This window comes from Canis lupus, chromosome 27 (assembly GCF_003254725.2).
Source record: "Canis lupus dingo isolate Sandy chromosome 27, ASM325472v2, whole genome shotgun sequence".
In the NCBI taxonomy this organism is placed as follows: domain Eukaryota; kingdom Metazoa; phylum Chordata; class Mammalia; order Carnivora; family Canidae; genus Canis; species Canis lupus.
The window spans coordinates 45,929,113-45,938,951 of record NC_064269.1 but is presented as its reverse complement, the minus strand read 5'-3'; the positions used below and the strand labels follow the sequence as shown (position 1 = coordinate 45,938,951).

Genomic DNA, 9,839 nt, shown 5'->3' with positions numbered 1-9,839 from the left:
TGCTAGAACTCATACAGCAATCAGCAACATGGCAGGATACAAAATCAATGCCCAGAAGTCAGTGGCATTTCTGTACACTAACAATGAGACTGCAGAAAGAGAAATTAAGGAATTAATCCCATTTACAACTGCACCCAAAACCATAAGATACCTAGGAATAAACCTAACCAAAGAGGTAAAGGATCTATACCCTAAAAACTATAAAACACTTTCTGAAAGGAAGCCACAGAGAGATGGAAAAACATCCATGCTCATGGATTGGAAGAATAAATTTTGTGAAAATGTCTATACCACCCAGGGCAATTTACACATTTAATGCAATCCCTATCAAAATACCATGGACTTTCTTCACAGAGTTGGAACAAATTATCTTAAGATTTGTATGGAATCAGAAAAGACCCTGAATAGCCAGAGGAATATTAGAAAAGAAAACCAATGCCAGGGGCATCACAATGCTGGATTTCAAGTTGTATTACAAAGCTGTGATCGTCAAGACAGTATGGTACTGGCACAAAAACAGACACATAGATCAATGGAACAGAAGAGAGAACCCAGAGTTGGGCCCTCAACTCTGTGGTCAACTAATATTCAACAAAACAGGAAAGACTATCTACTGGAAAAAGGACAGTCTCTTCAATAAATGGTGCTGGGAAAATTGGACATCCACATGCAGAAGAATGAAACTAGATCATTCTCTTACACCAGACACAAAGATAAACTCAAAATGGTTGAAAGATCTAAATGTGAGACAAGATTCCATCAAAATCCTAGAGGAGAACACAGGCAACACCCTTTTTGAACTTGGCCACAGTAACTTCTGCGAGATACATCTATGAAGGCAAGAGAAACAAAAGCAAAAATGAAACATTGGGACTTAATCAGGATAAAAAGCCTCTGCACAGCGAAAGAAACAGTCAACAAAACTAAAAGACAACCTACAGAATGGGAGAAGATATTTTCAAATGACATAGCAGATAAAGGGCTAGTATCCAAGATCTAAAAAGAACTTATTAAACTCAACACCCAAGAAACAAGCAATCCATGAAATGGGCAGAAGACCTGAACAGAAATCTCCCAGAGGAAGACATAGACATGGCCAACAAGCACATGAGAAAATGCTCTGCATCACTGGCCATCAGGAAAATACAAATTAAAACCACAATGAGATACCAACTCACACCAGGGAGAATGGGGAAAATTAACAAGACAGGAAACAACAAATGTTGGAGAGGATGCGGAGAAAAAGGAACCTTCTTGCACTGTTGGGGGGAATGTGAAATGGTGCAGCCACTCTGGAAAACTGTGTGGAGGTTTCTCAGAGTTAAAAATAGAGCTACCCTATGACCCAGCAATTGCACTGCTGGGGATTTACCCCAAAGATACAGATGCAGTGAAATGCCGGGACACCTGCTCCTCGATGTTTCTAGCAGCAATGTCCACAATAGCCAAACTGTGGAAGGAGCCTCGGTGTCCATTGAAAGAAGAATGGATAAAGAAGATGTGGTTTATGTATACAATGGAATATTACTCAGCCATTAGAAACGACAAATACCCACCATTTGCTTCAATGTGGATGGAACTGGAGAGTACTATGCTGAGTGAAGTAAGTTAATGGGAGAAGGACAATCGTCATATGGTTTCACTCATATGGGGAATATAAGAAATAGTGAAAGGGATTATAGGAGAAAGGAGGGAAACTGAGTTGGAAAAATTAGAGAGAGAGACAAACCATGAGGGACTCCTAACTCTGGGAAACAAACAAAGGGTTGCAGAAGAGGAGGTGGGTGGGAGTTTGGGGTAACTGGGTGACAGGCATTGAGGAGGGCACTAGATGGGATGATCACTGGGGGTTATACTATATTTTGACAAATTAAATTTAAATTTTTAAAAATGTAATAAATACATAAGTAGAAAAGAAAATGTGGTGTATATATATATATATATATATATACACACACAATGGAATGAAATCTTGCCATTTGCAACATGGAGGGAGCTAGAGGGTATCATACTAAGTGAAATAAGTCAGAGAAAGTCAAAAAGCATATGATCTTACTGATACGTGAAATTTAAGAAAGAAAACAGATGAACTTGTCAGAGAGGGGAAAAGAAAAAAAGAGAGGGAAACAAGTCATAGAGAACAAACTTAACAACAGAGAAAAACTGAGGGTTAATGGAGGGACGTGGGTGGGAGACGGGCTAGATAACTAATGGGTATTAAAGAGGGCACTTATGATGAGCACTGGTGTTGTATGTAAGTGATGAATCACTGAATTCTATTCCAGAAACCAATATGGCACTGTATGTTCACTAATTAAAGTTTACATTAAAAAAAAAAACAACTGCTGTGTGGCTGTAGGATTGACAATAGACCTGTATAACTGGCCATTCAATGTATCTGCCACACAGAGGAGCAAGAGTCCCACAAAGTTACAGAGATCAATTAGGAATAGCAAAGTCAAGACAGAACAGCTGGGTTTGGATTTCCTGGAAAGCCTGTGCCAGAGGCCAGGACAGAATCCAGGGAGCAAAGTTGAGTGGTTGTTAGATCAACAAGCCCATATGGTGAGCTGCCCAAGCAAGGGCCAGTGTTCATGAGCCATGAGGACAAAGCAGAGGCTGGAAATGGGAGAAAGCCATCTGGGAGACCCAAATCTCTGAAAGCTCATGAGAAGTTACCCATTCAACGAATTTCACTAATCTTTATTGAGTACCAACTATGTGTCAGATACTGTCTAGGATGGGGGATATAGCAATAAATGCATCAGACAATAAAAAAGTAATTAGTTGAGTGTATTAAAGATGCTCAATAAACATTGTTGAGTAAATTGGTTTTTGAGTTCTCTTTGTGAGCCAGCAAATATGTTGTGAATAGGTTCTTAATGTCTCAAGATATAAAAGATAATGACAATACTAGTGATTATGATGATGTCCTTTGAATTCTTCTCTTTATGGGGTTTGGGCAAAAGGGAGCCATGACTACCCTGTAAATGCTGGATTGTGCACCCTCCCATTCCTATGTTGAAGCCCTAATCCCCACTGTGACTATTTGGGGATAGGGCCACTAAGGAGGTAATTGAGGTTAAATGAAGTCATTAAAAGTGGGGCTCTAATCCAATAGGTCTGGTGTCCTTATAGAAAGATAAGGTGAAGGCAGCCCCAGTGGCACAGCGGTTTAGCGCTGCCTGCAGCCCAGGGTGTGATCCTGGAGACCTGGGATCGAGTCCCACATCGGGCTCCCTGCATGGAGCCTGCTTCTCCCTCTGCTGTGTCTCTGCCCCTCTCTCTGTGCGTCTCTCATGAATAAATAAATAAAGATTTAAAAAGAAAAAGAAAAAAAGAAAGACAATGTGACACCAGGAGTGCATATGCACAGAAGGCCATGGTGAAGATGTGAAAAGGAAGCTGAATATAAGTCAGGAAGAAAGATCTCACCAGAAATCGGCCCTGCTGGATGTTAGTCTCCAGAGCAGTGAGAAAGTTCAATTTTCTTTATCTATTCATCTATTCATTTAAGCTACCCAATGTGTGATATTTTGTTCTATGGCAGCTGGAACAGACTAAGACTGTTCTGCCTTAGAGTCTTTAGAATAATAATAAAAAAAAATGATTGCTTCCCTTTAGTTTTTAAGTCCTCTATTTTAAAATTATTTGACTTGTGGCAATCCAGATCTCACCGACACTTCCCCATCCCACTTCCATCCTATGCCTTTATCCCTGCGTAGAAGTTTGGAAAGAAGGAAGGACATGTTTTTTTAGTCCCTGTAATGATTACTATGTTATCAACTTTACTGGGTCACAGAATTCTCAGATATTTGCTCAGAAAATTATTATGGGTGTGTCTGTTGTGAGAGTATTTCTGAATGAGATTAACACATGAATCAAAAGATGCAGTAAAGTAGACTGCCTTGATGATGCAGTGAGCTTCACCCAATCAGTTGAAGACCCGAATAGAATAGAAAGGCTGAGTAGGAGAGGATGGCTGCCTACCTGACTGCTGGGCCAGGACATTTGCCTCCTGCCTTTGGACTAGAACTATACCATCAGCTCTCCTGGGGCTCCAGCTTGCTGACTGCAGATCTTGGGATCTGTCACCTCCCAAAATCATGTGAGCCAATTCCTTAAGTAAATACTTCTCTCTCTCTCTCTCTCTCTCTCTCTCTCTCAATAAAATAACAGTAATACTAGTGATTATATTTATATTTATGAGAAAACAAGTTCCCATTCAGTGTAATTTAGGCCTTGTAAAGAAATTACTCCACATCCCAGTTACTACATATGAGTGTATTTCTTGCATGAATTTTTGGACTGTGAAATCACAATCTCAAATACAATCATTATTGTGACAGCCTAAAAAGTTGAGTCACATCTATCTGAGTAGGAGGTAAGATAATTTCTATCAGTCACCCAAGAGAAGACTTAGTCTTTCATATTTATATACTCATTATTTATACAGTATTTATTTACACTTATATATGTAATATTTGCTGATATTGAATATTTTGTGTGCCAAACACTATGCTAAGGGCTTATTTCTTTTACTCCTTACCATAAACCTCTGAAATTAAAGTCAGATGAAAAATCTGACTTAGAAATGTTGATGTCAATTCTGGGGCACCTGAGTAACTCAGTCGGTTAAGCATTTGACTCTCGATTTGGGCTCAGGTCATGATCTCAGGGTCATGGGATCTATCCCCACATTGGGCTCTGTGCTCAGAAGGGAGTCTGCTTGAGATTCTTTCTCCCTCTCTCTCTCTGCCCCTCCCCCCATTCTCTGTTTCTCTCTAAAATAAATAAATGATTCAAAAAAGAAAGAAAGAAAGAAAGAAAGAAAGAAAGAAAGAAAGAAAGAAAGAAAGAAAGAAATGTTAACTCAATCCTGATCATCACACCTGTTAAGAGGTAGAGCTAGGGTATGTACTCAGGGACTCTGGTATCAAAAGCTAAGCTCAAAAAAAAAAACAAAAAAACACAAAAATACAAAAGCTAAGCTCAAATGTTTAATCATTATAAACTGGAACTGAAAGGGCAAACTGTAGGTAGAGAGGACTTTTTATTCTCTTAGCTTAAACTTTGAGACTCCACATACCTAGGTTGGTGTTCCCAGAGGTGTGTATTAAAGATGGAGTTCCCATGTGGAGGGAGACTGGAACCCAGAGAAAGAGATACAAAAAAAATCTGTTAATTTCCAGGCACCTACACTGCTGTGAGACTACAAATTCCAGAAAGCAGATTAGATTTTATAATCAGATGATCTAGATTTAGATATCGCCATATTTATTCAACTTTGGTTATCTCCTAGCCAGAGTACACTCACATATACACATTAATATTCTGTTTCTCATAAGCTGTTGGGCACTAAAAGAAGAGAAGAATGGGAATCTTTGGCCACAGTAATCACAGATGAAGTGGTTCCCTTTGAGGTCTCTATGGTTGCAGCCACCATATTCATCAGGAAACCATCAAAGAGAAGGCGAGTCTCAGATAAACTTGGAGTCACACAATCCAGTTTGCCCTTCCCTTGGCAACTCTCCTCTCAAAACTAACCTTAAAGAGTCTGGGTTGTATTGTTTTAAGCTGGGAAGGCAGTATTTTCCTATTGGCCCTGATTCTTCCCCTGATCACACTCCTCCCAATTGGCTAATGCCGGAAATGGCACCTTTGGTGCATCATCTCCATAACTTTAGCTTTTAATCCCTGTTAAACTCACCTCCCTTGAGAGTGGGCAGCCCTTTAGGCTAACAGCAATCAGCCACAGAATTCAGCAGAACGATGAGGCAGTCCGAATGTAAGGCAGTGGGAACTCAGGCCTGGGGGCAGAGTACAAAGAACACCAAGGTTGGGGAACTAAGAAAAAACCTCACTTCCTTCACAAGTTGGCTCAAACTGACTGGAGGTCTATACTGAAGCCCTTATGCTCATTGGATCTACGGTTCTATTACAGATCAGCTAACCACCTTCTTTAGCTGCAAGCCCCTAAAAAGGCGTCAACAGATCTGTGTGGGATAAAGTGGCACCACAGGAAGAATACGTTGACCTCTTCTCTCTGAGGTCTTTGTATTCTGCATATAGTTAATTCTTCACTTGTTAGATATTTGCCTCCTGTTGCAGAATGAATCAATTGATTGGATTATCTCTCTCCTTTTTTTTGGTCTAATTATTTCACATATTGCTGTAAGTATTGCAAAGTGATCCAATCTCTCTGGACCACACCCTCGCAGTATGTTAAAAGAGCTGGAAACCTGTTCTCACCACTGATGTTATAAACTGACTTTGGAAAATTATCCCAAGAAAATAACACACGAGGAAAATAGTACTGTTTCGTGGCATTTTCATGTGCAATTTAGAGCTGCTATTCATATTAGCAAAAAGTCAGAAAGAATTGAAATGGCCAACAAATTAATAGAAAGGAATACTATATGGCAACTAATGTACAGTAGTGAGTCGAATTGTAGTCCCCAAAGACTACACTTGGAAGCTCACCTATTATTAGGGATGCCAGCCTTTTTAGATACAATTAAGATGCATCAATATGAGATCATCTGGATTAGGGTGGGTCCTAAATTCAATAACAAGTTTCCTTATAAGCATCAGAAAAGAAGACAGAAACACAGAAAGCCAAATGAAGATGGAGGCAAAGATTGAAGTTATGCTGAACCAAGGCAGTGGATGTGAGAAGCCACTCATTTCTCCAGAAAGGGATTCTCTAGTGTCTTCTATGCTTTTTTCAAGCCCAGCTAGTATCCTTATAATCATTATTCTTAAAAAAAAAAAAAAAGGATTTTATTTATTTATTCATCAGAGACACAGAGAGAGGCAGATACACAGGCAGAGGGAGAAGCAGGCTCCATGCAGGAAGCCCGATACAAGACTCAATTCCAGGACTCTGGGATCACAATCTGAGCCAAGGCAGGTGCTCAACCACTGAGCCATCCAGGTGTCCCTATAATCATTTCTGAAGTCTAGTTCTGACACCTTACTTATGTCCATACTGATTAGGTCCCTGGCAGTTGGTATTGCCTCTTGTTCTTTTTTATGAGGTGAATTTTTTCGTCTTGTCATTCCTGCAGAAAGTGGTTGCTTTTCTATTTGTAGAACTTCTTAGAGCTCCAGTTGAGTTCACAGGTGTTCATATGATTTGATAGCTATCAAGCTGAATTCCAAGGACCAGACAAAACTAAGGTCCCTTACTCCTCCACCATCTTTTCTCTCCATGTGAGGAGCCATTTAGACCTTAAAAAGGCAAGGAAGGATTCTTCCCTACAGCTTTCAGAGAGAGACACCTTGATTTTGGACTCCTGGTCTCCAGAGCTGAGAGAGAATCCATTTCTGTTGTTTTAAGCTACCCAGTTTGTGGTAAACTGTGACAGCCACCTTAGGAAACAAACACATATGGAAAGGAAGTAGATAATGTTGGAAACTGAGAAGATGACAATATTAAAAGAAAAAAATTGCAGAACTCAAAGTAGTCAATATGTGCTTATGATAAATAAATACGAATGCATATCACAGAGAAGATATAGACTATTTAATTTTTATGGGGTTTTTTAGTAAAGTTGTTTGAATAAATACAAAGTATTTGATATGTTAAAAACATAGTAAGTAGCATGGACTGTTAAAACAACCTAAAAATAAGGTCTATTCCATGTAGCAATAGAGCCAGGCTACGAGCCAGGCTATTTCTCACTCTGGTCAACTTTATTTTTTTGTTTTTGACCTCAGCAATATTGCCTCATGAGTCCATTTTTAAAACTCACCACCAAAACCTTACCCAGCTCTGTCATAGACTCTTGTTTATAAAGATAAAGTAGATTCACTCCTCTTGGTCCCAGTCTTTGTTTCAGCCAAACAAAATATTCTCTACAAAAGGAACCCTGTGTACTGTTGGTGGGAATGTAAACTTGTGCAGCCACTATGGAAAACAGTATGGTACTTCTAAAAATAGAAGTACCATATGATCCAGTAATTCCACTAAGTATTTACCCAAACAAAGAGAAAATAGTAATTTGAAAAAGATGTATGTACCCTTATGTTTATTACAGCATTACTTATAATAGTCAAGATATAGAAGCAGCCCATATTATGGACATAATACATGAATGATAAAAGATGTGGCATACATACATACATATGCAATGAAATAGTACTCAGCCATAAAATAGAATGGAATCTTGCCATTTGTGACAACATGGATGGCCCTAGAGTGATTTCATTTATACGTAGAACCAAAAAAACAAAACAAAACAAAACAAATTAATAAACAAAATGCAGAAACAGACCCATAATACAGAGGACAAATTGATGGTTGCCAGAGGGAAGGGGAGATAGAGAGGGAGGCAAACTAGATGAAAGGGACTGGGAGATACAGGTTTCCAGTTATGAAATGAACTAAGACATAGGGATAGAACATACAATGTAGGGAATACAGCCAATGTTTTGAATAGCATTTGTGGTTAAAGATGGTAACTACACTTGTGGTGAGCACAGCATCACCATAGCATAAGCTGTCAAATCACTATGATGTATGCCTAAAACTGATATAACATTGTACATCAACTATATTTCATTTTTTAAAATAGAAAAAAACATATATAGTAATAGTTTGAAAAAAAATTCTCCCACAAACTCTATTACCTCCTCACTCTCCAGTCTCCACCCTCCTCTTCCTATAAGCCCTAAGTAATGGTAAGGCAGAGAGCATATTAGTTTTTGACCTATTACCTGATTATTTTAAATAGTTCAGAGAAAGTGTTAATTTGTAGTTGCCTATGTAACTATACACAGATCTCTAGTGGATCATTTAGTCTTACTTAATTCAACTAAATGTGCCTATATGAAATGTCAGTATCTATTTAGCCTTTCTATTCCATGCATCTATTTGAAATATTTTCAATCTATTTTAACAAAAAGACTTAACCACTGTATTTTACATTAGATAATATGCAGTATTTTCAAGACTCCGTTCCATGTATATCACTTAGTACTTCTCAACATTTTTATAGCCTTTAGCTCACTTGACACAAAATATTATAAGTCAGGTAATTTATATCACCAACTTTCAAGTGAGAAAATTGTGACCCAAGATTAAGTGACTTTTGCAGTTTTAGAAAAAGTTAGTAGCAGAGCCAGAACCAAAACCAGCCTAGTCCTATTTCCGAAGGTCCACATTATAGTAATATATTTTCCTTTATCTCCCTCAAAATCATTCTACTTCTTTGAAAAATTAAACACACACACACACACACACACACACACAAGGAGTATAATAGTATATATAATATATTACAACTGTGTTTTATAAAAAAGGAAAAAATAAGATCTATATTCATTTTTTTCTATATGTACAAAGAAACTCTAGAAGAAGAAAAAAAACAAATAGCAGTGGCTAGCACTTGAGAGAAGGAACTTGTTGGATGGTAGACAGGAATGGAAGATTCTTCACACTAGGCCTTTTCATACTTTTTAAAAAACTATATGACTGTACTGAATATTCAGAAAACAAGATAAGTTCTTAAATAAACATACAAAAAAAGGCTAGGCATTTATTTAAGTAGTTAGAGTCACCTGCAAACCCTAGTTCCTCAAATAATCTTAAGATTTGTGTGGAAAAAAAAAAAAAAAAAAAGATTTGTGTGGAATCAGAAAAGACCCTGAATAACCAGGAGAATATTGAAAAGAAAACCAGAGCCGGGGACATCACAATGCCAGATTTCAAGTTGTACTACAAAGCTGTGATCATCAAGACAGTGTGGTACTGGCACAAAAACAGACCCATAGATCAATGGAACAGAATAGAGAACCCAGAGTTGTGCCCTCAACTCTATGGTCAACTAATATTC

At 38.2% G+C, this 9,839-nt stretch overlaps 1 protein-coding gene across 1 annotated transcript in view; it reads right to left on the bottom strand.

The window, feature by feature from the left end:
* Positions 1–9,839, bottom strand: part of PEX26 (peroxisomal biogenesis factor 26) — a 39,155-nt gene that overhangs the window by 12,779 nt on the left and 16,537 nt on the right. Inside the window, exons 5-6 of the transcript XR_007406357.1 lie at positions 5,711–5,810; positions 5,090–5,146 (exon numbers count right to left, since the gene is read on the bottom strand). The gene's annotated coding sequence lies outside the window, so the exon portion shown is untranslated. The remainder of the gene's footprint in view (positions 1–5,089; positions 5,147–5,710; positions 5,811–9,839) is intronic.